General features: G+C 46.0%; 1 long non-coding RNA gene across 2 annotated transcripts; it reads left to right on the top strand.

The window, feature by feature from the left end:
• The first annotated feature begins 874 nt into the window (after window positions 1–874).
• On the top strand, window positions 875–8,846 carry LOC116098271. Of its 2 annotated transcripts, none has more exons than XR_004121768.1 (2): window positions 875–1,136; window positions 8,521–8,846. It is a non-coding gene; the product is annotated as an uncharacterized LOC116098271 (long non-coding RNA). The 2 variants fall into 2 exon arrangements; XR_004121767.1 differs by lacking the exon at window positions 875–1,136 and adding an exon at window positions 3,371–3,415.
• The last annotated feature ends 769 nt before the right edge of the window (window positions 8,847–9,615 follow it).

Below are 9,615 nucleotides of genomic sequence, written 5' to 3'. Positions count from 1 at the left end.
TCTCACTATATAGCTCCAGCTGACCTTAAATCAAGATTCTCCTGCTGCCACCTCCCAGGCCTGGGATGTCACGTGTGAGCCTCCACACTCAGCTCCCCGGCCCGTTCCTATGTATTCCCTCTCCCAGCCCTTCTTGTGGACAGCTTGTCTATTCACTTGTTTTCGATGCAGCCCTTTGTGCTTTTTCTACACAGTCCCTGCATCTTTATTAACAACAGTTGCTCCCTCCTTCCCATGTGCTCCTATCTCCTGTGGGAACCAGCTTGTCTTTTTATTTTTATCTGAATAATTCTAAAGCAAGCCACTCTTGTGTCACAAATGCCACTATCCCATTCAGCAAGACAAACAGTAATTCCTTAATCTCAAACACAAGCAGGCAGCTGTGTGTCTGAGATGCCCCCTTGGGTCTGTGATCACTCAAGTTTGACAATCGCTGGAGTAGCCCACCTCTGAGAGGCCTCCCAAATCAAACAAGCTGCCTCTTGAATCTGCAAAGCATCTCCCAGCTAATAGACTTGAGTCAGTCTCCACCTGCTGGTAGGAAAACTCACCTGGACTAGAAACTGGTAAATTAGAACCTGGTCCTATGGTGAGGTGGCAGTTACCATGGAAACTTTCCTGGAACATGTAGGAAGTGGTTAGGCTATTTAGGCCTGGCTCTACCAATGTCAAGAACAGTCAGGTGGATACTGAAGCAAGCCCCACCCCAGTGTTCATCTTCCAGCCTCTAGGGAGAGGTGCTGCCACGCGTAGGGCCAAACCTGTCCATCAGGATGTAAGAGAAGGCAGTCGGTTCAGACTGTCATCACAAATGCTTTCATCTCTGAACGTTTGGTTCACTTCCCCAGACCTCAGATCAAGTCCTCCAGGAGCAAGCCCTTCCGACTTGCCCAGAAACAGGCCAGCTGTGGAATCTGTCCGGTTGGAGAGGCCACAGGCTGACAAGATGAGACCAGTTGAGACCAGTTCTGCACACCTGTAGCTGGAGCTCTGAGCAGCTCACTGCCTGTCTTGGATGAAGGCTGCGAGCCTTCATTTATGATGGGGACTTTACTATCTCTTAGAGTGTTTCAAAACCCATCTCTAGTTGGATTGGCATCTCAAAGCTTGTAATCCTAACTACTCAGCAGGCTGAGGTAGGCAGATCCAAGTTTAAGGCCTGTCTTGGGCTGGTGAGTGAGTTTAAGTCCAAGCCTGTGATTTTCTTTAAAATCCGTGGAGTATCCAATCCAGGCCCTAAGGATTGGATTCTAAACAGCACATTTTAAACAAGCCAGCATCAACCAGAGGAAGCATGGTTCTTACTCATGGGAACCTTTGTTTATTTCTGTGTGAGCGTGTGCCTGTTGTGTTTGTGCATGTGAAAGTATGCACATTCACGTAGCAGTCAGAGGTCAGCCCAAAGGCGGTGTTCCTTAGGCCCCTTCCCACTTTTGTTCTGAGACATCTCTTACTGGCCTGGGGCTCAGCGGTTAGGCTAGCCAGGGAGGCCCAGGATCTGTCTTTGCCTCCAAGGCACTAGGATTAAAAGTACTGCTTCCCTTAACCAGCCTTTTTATTTTTTTATTTTTTTTTTTTAATTTTGGTTCTAAGGAACCAACTCAAGTCTTCATTAGTGTGCACAGCAGGCCCTTTACTGAATGAGCTATCCTCCTAGCACCGTGACACTTATAAAGGTGAAAGGTGAAATTTCACTTCTTAAAGGTAACTGTGAAGCCAGGACTGGTAAAGGACTGTAATCTCAGCTACTTGGGAGGGTTAGGTGGGAGGGTGGTGAGTTCAAAGCCAGCCTGGACAACTTAGTGAGAGCCTGTTTGAAAAATAAAGAGCATAAAAGTAAAAAAAGAAATTCAGGGATATAGTTCAGTGGTACATCACTTGCCCAGCATATGATAGATTCTAATATTAATGTCCAGTACAGAGAGAAAGAGAAAGAATAAACTCTTTCATCCCTACTGTGCTAAATTATGGCCCTGAACCCTGAAGAAAGAGTTCGCCCAGGAAAACTCTATCCATGCTTGGAGGATCAGAAAGTTGGCAGGGGATCAAAGCATCTCATTGCTTAAAGACGAGCCACCAGGGGCATATGCATATGGCTGGGTATTTGGTGGGCTGGTTCCAGGCAATAGTTTCCTCGTTAGCTTCTACATGAAAGCATTTTCTGCTGAGGCCTGCAACTTATATTATTCCGCACATCCTTCAGTAGCCAGGCTACTAACACCTAACTGGTTCTCAGAGGCTCGACTGGTCCCCAGCCATCCCCAGCCATCCCCAGGCATCCCCAGCCATCCCCGTGCTGTTCCCACCAAAGGAACAAGCTTACATGCCACAGAACCAGAGTGAGGAGACTGACCCAAACTTAGCTGTGAAGTTCATTTTGGGGAGGGAGAAAGTGTCACTTACTGGCCACAACAGGTACAAGCTTTTTGAATAGCCCTCTGAAGTCCCGTGTGGCTTCCACTTCAGTCACCACTTAATCCTTTGAGTAACAGGAGCTCTGAGAGACAGACACGCTGTGTGGCCAGCCCTGCTGGCAGCTAAGAGAGATCTTGACTTTGGACATGCAGGATCCAAGGCTAGCTATGAATGCAGCCCATGTATTTGTAGATGACAATGTCATGCCTGTGTCAAAAGGTTGGATACACTTGCTGGGATTAAGGCGATGACCCAGGAGACCTGCTCCTAAAGAGGTGAGCACTCAAGCTGTCCCTTGCATTGGCTCACTGGGCAGGAAAAAATGTAGAACTTGGCTTCCCAGCCCTCACATGCCAAGGTTTCAGGGGACAGGGGATGTCTGGGGATCACCTTAATGATCCCTCTCTTTCCTGGGATTTGGAGCCTGGAATAGCAGGAAATGGCTCAAGACCTTCAAAGTTGCCCTAATAACTTGCACTGAGTTGGCAAGTGATAACTTGATGTGACTAAAGCCTGCTGCACTTGCTCGGCAAGTCAAAGGACCACAGGGGCAGGTTGCTTCTCTACACTTGGCTTGAGCCTGCGCCACAGAGCATCAGATTCCTGAATCAACTACAAGTGTTTGCCTTATCCAGCTGGGATGAGGGGTAGCTCAGTTGGTAGAGTGCTTGCCCGGCATGCATGAAGCCCTGCATTCAATCTCCAGCATAAGACAGGGGTGGCGGCACACATATGTAATTCCAGCATTTAGGCGGTGGAGACAGGAAACTTAAAAGTTTAAGTTAGGGTATGTAAAGGAATTCCTGACCATTCTGAGCTAAAAAAAAAAAAAAAAAAAAAAAAAATTCCTTGTAAGTAGCAGAAGGATCCCACTTATGGGAATGCAGAGAGCTCCAGGTGGTTAGCGTTGATTAGAACATTGCTGGTGGGTCCATGCTGATTAGAATTTTGTCAGAGAGAATTTCAGTTGGGAAAATACCTGCATTAGATTGGCTCATAGGTAAGACTTTGGGAGCATTTTCTTGACTAGCGATTGAGGTGGAAGGGCCCAGCCCATTGTATACAGTTCCATCCTGAGAAGGTGGTCCTCTGGTGTATAGTAGAATAGATGATCCACTAGGCAGTGTTTCTCTGTGGCTTCTGCTCCAGATCATGCCTCCAGGTTCCTGCCTTGAATTCCTCAGTGATGGAGTGTGATCTGAGGGTTGTAAGCTAAACTAAACCCATTCTTCCCCAAGTCGCTTTGGATCATGGTGTTTTATCTCATCGATAGAAACCCTAACCATGACAGGGCTTCAGGAAGTCATGGAGTCAAGAGCAGTGGGAAATCTCACAAATCTAAGAGTTAAGAGCACTGGCTTTTCCCAAGGGGGGGGGGCGGTTAGACTCTGTTGCTTACTTAGCTATGTGACCTTCACATAAGTTATTTAACCTGAGTTACTCATTCATAAAACGGGGATAGTAACAGCAGCTAAATAAGGGGGTGGCATGAGACCTAACATCATACTTACCTCTGAGTATGTCCCAAGCTATATCAAGGGTAACATGGTGTCTATTCTCATCATGGAATATTGCCAAAGGAGGTCAAATCGCTAGAAAATACACCAGATTACTCGTTGCCACCTTCCCTTTTACACATATCCAGTCAACACACCTTTCACATAAATGCTTGCCAAAATTAATAGCCCATCCTGCTCCAGCATCCGTTACAGTTCTTTGGTGACCCTTACTATCCTCCCATCAGAATCCTATATGGTGTGTATGGCTTGAGTAGCCTGAGGGTCCAACCTCAAGGCTTTATGTGTAGAAACTTAGCTCTCTTTGTGAGGCACTGAAAGAACAAGAGCTTAATCTGTCCTCTTAGTCCTTCACGATAGTCATTAGTTGGATTTAGTGGATAAGGTCATTAGGGTAGAGCTCTGATGATTAGATCCTGGGGTGTGTTACAGGATGAAATGCAGAAATCAGTCTCTCTCTCTCTCTCTCTCTCTCTCTCTCTCTCTCTCTCTCTCTCTCCCTCCCTCCCTCCCTCCCTCTCTCCTTCCTTCTCTCCCTCCCTCTCTTCCTTTCTCTTTTCCTCCCTCTCTTCTTTCCTCTCTCTCTCCCTCCCTCCCTCCCTTCCTCTCTCCTTCCTTCTCTCCCTCCCTCTCTTCCTTTCTCTTTTCCTCCCTCTCTTCTTTCCTCTCTCCCTTCCTCTCTCCCTCCCTCTCTCCCTTTCTCTCTCCCCCTCCCCTCCCTCTGTCCCTTCTTGCTTCCTCCCCCACATGTATGTGCATATGTGTGCATGCGCATGCATGTTTGTGCTTTTTGTTCCCTGCCATATGATGTTTGAAGCTGCCTTGAGACTGCCAGCCAGTGGGCATCATCACACAAGACCCCCACAGTTTCCATCTCCAGAAATGGGTACATACTCAGACCAGACTCCCATCCTTTACAGAGTAGCTTGCCTCAGAGCAACAAGGAGTGGAAAATGAAAATGTATGCCTGCTCTGGGGCCTCCTCACCTCTCCTACTGAAAACCTCAGAAATAGTAATATTCTACAGTAGGGCTGCTAGCTGACCTCCGTCCCATCGCTTCCCTTCCTCCTCTGTCCTCTGTTCCTCCCTCCCTATCTCCATCCATCACTACCTCCCTCCCTCCTTCCTTCTCTCTGTTTCTCCCTTACTACCTCCCCTTCCCTTCCTCCCTCCATCACTCACAACCTCTCTCCCTCCTTCCCTCCCTCTTCCCTCTAGGAATACTTCATCCAATTCTCCTCCTTTGAGAAAGTCAGTCCCCTCCTGCTGAAAGCTCCCTGAACCTCCATCCTCCCCAGGCCTCTGTAGTCTCCCCTGGAGCGCTCCCATGCTGTATCCTGACTGCATTAGCTTCAGCGTGGCATCTGTGGTTCTCAATTTTCCTGCTCGTTAGAATCAGCTGGAAGCTCCATCAAAGCCCTGATGCCCTGGCCTCACCTCAGACCAATTAAACCCTCTTGTAGCGATGAGACTCAGACATTAGGAATTCTCAACCCCCTGTAGGTGACTCCAATGTACAGCAAAGGTTGAAGACCACTATCCCCAGATGGGAGAGCCTTAGGAGTACTGCGGGTGTATGCAGTGATGTTTCCCTGCTGATGCCTAGTCTCATACCTATAGGAAGGCAGGGCACTGAGTCTGGGAAATTCAAGAACTATATAATCATCATCTAGGGGGACAGAGGTGTTTGGAGGGTCATATGTACATATAGCCTATAAGAAGCTTCTGGGGGCCTGAGCAGGAAACTGAGGCAGGAGGGCTAAGATCTACCTTGGAGGGTCCTCCTGGGGCTCATAAAGGAGTGCACAGCATGAGGGAACTGGTCAACCTGATCATAAGCATGCACATCGCATCCAGGCACGCTTAGGCCTCACCAATCAACCAGGAGGACTTGAAGGCCCCTTACCGTACTCATGTTGTAGGCTGGCATTCTGTGGATGCGTTTCTGGGCTGAGGAGAGTACTGAAGGCTCTCCACATCCTTGCAGATGTGGGTATGACCCTGTCTGAGGCCCTCATCTTAGCACCCCTGCCCTTTCATGTTTCTGCGGACAGTGAAAGAGAACATTGAAACCTTGACCCATCTAAGGCTCCCCCCGCCCCCCAGGAGTCTTGCCAGTCCCAAACCTGCCTTTCCTCCTAGATCTCTAACTGGTGGGATCTTCCTGACAAGCCTAGATCAAAATAAGCTAAGAAACCCAGCCCCTTCCTTTCATGGGGGCCTCACTCCAAAAAATAAGTGCTTCCTCCTTACCCAACCCTCTCTGAAGGGGACAACTAGGTCTTTGCATATTGAAACCTCAAGCCTCCTTTGTCTCAGGCTTTGGTAATAAACCTCAGAGCCCTGCGTAGCTGGTAAGACAGGCTCTGGTTGGCAAAGACCCCGACCATTTAAACTAAAGAGAACCTGAGAGATGGGGAGGTACCTCAGAACCCAGGGACAGGGCTAGGAAGTGTGAACATCTATGTCTATCCACCTACAGCCTGGGAAGGACAAGGCCCCAGTCCTGTGAGGGTTGGGACAGATGTCCTTGCTGCCTAGCATGTTCTGCACCAGAGGTGAATTTGAACCATTCTCATCCTGCTAGAAGTCGTTTAGTGGCTGCTAAAGGACAATAATTACCAGACTCTGCACAGGGAAGTGCAGGACAAGGCAAAAAAAAAAAAAAAAGTTAAAATTTTATTTAGAAAGTATTCACTAGATACTTCAGAAGAGAGGGGGGGTCACCAATCCTGACTTTGTGCCTCTTAGTTGATGCTTTACCGACAGGAAATCATTTCGTCTACCTCATCCTATGAGGCTGGTGTTCATCAACCTCATTTTAAGCACCCCAGGGCACAGCAAGATAAATAATCATTTAAAAGAACACAGCTAATATATGACAAGCCACCATTTAGCTATCAGATGGAGGGGTTCTTCTCCTCTGTTTAGAAAACTGATGATTGTGATGTGTGTTGTGGGGTGTATGTGTGTGTGGGTATATTCTCTGTGTGTATTGTATGTATGTTGTATTGTATAGTTTGTACATATGTATGTGGTTTATGTATGAGTATGTGTGTGATATGTGTATGTATATGTATGTTTAGTGTGTGTAGTATATATATGTGGCATGTGTATGCATATATGTGTGTATGTGTCTGTGTACATCATGTATATATGTGGTCTATGTGGTGTGTATGTGTATATATGAGGTGTGGGTAAAACATGTCTTTATATGTGTACATGTGTGGGTAGTGTCTGCATAGTGTATGTGTGTATATATGTATATATTATGTGTTTTTATGCATATAAGGGTATAGAGTGTATTCTGTGTATCATGTGTGTGTGGTGGGTATGGATGGTTTGTGTATGTGTGTATATGTTGTATATGTTGTATGTGTGTTGTATTTATATGTATGTATAAGTATGCGTCTATGTGTTATGTGTGTTTGTGAGTATATCTGCTACGTGTGTATGAGTGTGTTGTGTGTATATGTGTGTTGTGTGTACACATGAATGGTGTGTGCATATGTGTATGTTGTATATGTATGTGTCTGGTATATATATGTGTGTGTGTTATGTGTGTTGCATATATCTTGTGTATATGTTTGTGTGTGTGCTGTGTATGTATTGAATATGTCTATGTATATTATGTATAATGTGTTTATATGTGTGTGTTAAGTGGTATGTGTATGTAATGTGTATATATGTATGTATTGTGTATGTGTATATAATATGTGTATTGTGTGTTGTATGTGTATGGTGTGTGTATATATGTGTATAGTATATGTATGTGTTTATGATGTGTGGTGTGTGTGTGTGTTTATGTGTATGGTATATGTGTGGTATGTGTATATGGTATGTGTAGAAGCACATGTGTATATGCGTTTGATTTGGCATGTGTGTTTGTATATGTATATTTGTGTGTATCTATGTAGGTCAAAGGACAACTGTTAACAAGTTGACAATCAGCTATCTTTTTCCTCATAGGCCCCAGGGATTAAGCCTAGGTTTTCATGCTTGTGGTCAAGTTTTAGTGCTGAGCCCTCTTTCTTCTTCTTTGTTTTGCTTTGGGTGGAGGTAGAAGATACAAAACTGAACATACAACTTGGGAATCAGAAGCAGATAAAATGTCATTTAACACTATTATTCCCAAAACTGTGTTCCCTGGGGGAGTCAAACTACTGGGAACAAGGCGAGGGTGTGGGCCAGACCCCTCAGCCTCCTGGGTTCAGAGATTAGAATATTCAGGCAGAGGTGCTCTTATGGGAACTTGAGAAAGGTCCACGTGGTAGCACGAGGTTGGGAGACATCCTAGACACTGTGCTCCATGGTAGCTGAGAAATGCATGTGTCTCAGCATACAGCTGTGCCCGAAGCTGCCGGCTGCAGCTTCAGGAACATCTCAGGAGTGTTTTGGTCTCCAAATGGGTACCCTTTCCCGACAACACCTCTATAGAAAGAGAGTGACATAACAGCTGGGGTGAAAAGGGAAGTCCTGTGGGAAGGGGATAGCCTTCAGTACAGATGCAGCGACTGAGTGCGCATGTCCACATCACCTGGCGTTCTCTCCACCCCCTTACTCAACAGCTTCCCTTTGTTTCCCTAGCTGCTGAAGAGCATTCTCTTCGGTTCATAAAGAAGGTCAAATCCCGTTTGGTCAATACCTGTGACACAGCTGGAAGGAAGTACCGAGGGGTGAGAGCAGTCTAACATGAAAAACAAGTAAAAGACAAAGAGTGGGGTCAGCGAGCAGCCTGGATCAATGATGCCCAAACTCTGGGAAAATGTATCTGTGGGTGAACCCCAGGCTTCCAGGAATCAATCAACAGCCCTTGAAAAATTGTGTCTTCCATAAAAATGTCACCTGAGCCTTCAGTGTCACAATGAAGGTGCCGATAGCCAGGCACAAAATAAATGGCCCATTAATACTCATTGATGGCTCTATTGATTGGTATGTCCAGTATAATTAGCCCCGATGATCTTCAATCAATACAGCATGTAGAGGGGCTGGAGCTAAGGAATTCTGAATAGGAATAGAAAGATGTGCTGCCCCTGAGGGTCATGGGCTTGCTATGTAGTCTGGAAGCTTCCTGAACTCATTCAGGCTTGGATTTCCTCACCTGTAAAGTGAGAGACTAGCAGGCCAGTGCTTCCCATGGTGATTTCAACAAACCCTAGAGTTCTTTGAAATGTTAGCATCTCGCACACCACACACACAAATGAATTAAATGGTTAGATTTAAGCAATGCTGGTTTTAGGCAAAGTATGCAGGACTTCCCAGAGATGTGCTAGGGATTGACAGTCTCTGATAGTTATTATAACATTTGTTTACTCACTTCCTCTATTTTAGAGAATGCCAAGCAGAAGCCAGGTACTATTCGAGGGGCTGAGGGGATAGAGAAATGAAAACCCAAGTCTCTTCATCAAAATAATCAAATTCTAGTGCAGTATTACAAGCAAAGAGTCTGTCAGTCAACAAAGATAACCTGAAAAATGACAGTCACGTGCAAAAAAAAAAAAAAGCCCTCTCTAAACACATAAAACCACCAATAGCATGGCATGTGACGTGGAAGGAGGTACTGTTTTGTTTGTAGGAAGGTGAGACACTTCCTCTCTGATTTGGGGATGTTGGTCACCGAGGAGCTCTGTGTCTAAAGACTCATTGCCAATGAAAGGGCCCTGGTGTAGGCACCTTGGTCTC

Source organism: Mastomys coucha, unplaced genomic scaffold (genome assembly GCF_008632895.1).
Source record: "Mastomys coucha isolate ucsf_1 unplaced genomic scaffold, UCSF_Mcou_1 pScaffold20, whole genome shotgun sequence".
NCBI lineage: Eukaryota > Metazoa > Chordata > Mammalia > Rodentia > Muridae > Mastomys > Mastomys coucha.
Note: the sequence above shows the minus strand (reverse complement) of the source record. Positions and strands in the feature narration are given on the sequence as shown.